Below are 1,333 nucleotides of genomic sequence, written 5' to 3' on the forward strand. Positions count from 1 at the left end.
ATAACACAATCTCCCTGTCCAGCGGATTACACTTTCACTATTTATGCATATTCTGTGTATCGTTGAGATAAGTTTTCATGAAACTAATTTCATTATCGACATTTAGTAGATCTATTTCATCCCCATGTAAAACTGACAAAACTGTTTAAATGATTTAACTATTTCGTTAAATGTATATGAACACATTTTCAAAGGGCTTGTCTTGCTCATTGAATTTGTTTGTGCTCTTTTATTGACAAAACAATGGCGTATTTCATCACTGGCCAGGTGCACGTTTGTCACAGATGTTTTGACTATCATTGTTTTCAATAATTACGTGAACCAAACACTACAAAAAGTTAGTGTCCTTACCAACAGCAAATTCTCCCCAAGTGATATGGGTTATAATGACTTAGTGTAAGCAAAGCGAAGTGATGCCCCTTTATCTATATAAGAGTATGACCTCTCCCTCCTTTTTTGACGCAAAAGAAGGAAATCCACTGCTGCACATATGAGTAATTTTTAAGATCGAGTGTATAAAGTTATACAAAAGCACACTGACTAATTTAATACATACTTATGTCGTTCAGATAAAATACAGTATGTTGCTCGTTCACATTTTCCGGAAAGATGCCTTAGTCCCCTAATTAAACTATAACAGCAAAGCACTTTTATCAGTGTACGATAAAGAGAGGAGAAATTTACTATTTTTAACGCATAACAAAATGCGGGACAACATATAGCAGAGCCTATTTTTCAAACAGCCTAAGTATCTGCACTTGAGTTTACACCATGGGATATCCTACATTTGTGTGTGACTTTACAGTTGTATTTAGGTAGATCCAGTGGGTGCTCAAACAAAATTCTGGCGCAAAGTCCACTTTTCCAAGAAGTTAATGACGGTCTAATGATAGCCCCAAACCTTCATTAAGTCAATTACCCTCTAATGACAACACGTAATTAAAACGTTAGTACAACGTAATTTAATGGTACATTAGTTAATGAACGTCTAATACTCCTAAAATATTTGTATAATACAACATATATAAGGCTTATTATGTTTTTGTGAATATTGACAGAACCACATCATAATTTTCTTTTATAACTATTTGTTTTCTTTTTGAATGTCTGTTATCGTATAAACATCACTCGTGACCTGCTCATGAGCACGTCTTTGTCTGCTGCTAAGTGAGTGAGTTAAGGTCTGTAGCCATAACGGCACTTCTGGCGCTGAACCTCAACAGCTGTGGGACTGATATGAGCCGATCGATTAACAACAACCAAAACGCACTACTCGTATACACACTTAAGTATTGACATATTATTTCATGTTTCATATTTCATGACATATGGT

Source organism: Haliotis asinina, chromosome 4, assembly GCF_037392515.1.
Source record: "Haliotis asinina isolate JCU_RB_2024 chromosome 4, JCU_Hal_asi_v2, whole genome shotgun sequence".
Lineage (NCBI taxonomy): Eukaryota > Metazoa > Mollusca > Gastropoda > Lepetellida > Haliotidae > Haliotis > Haliotis asinina.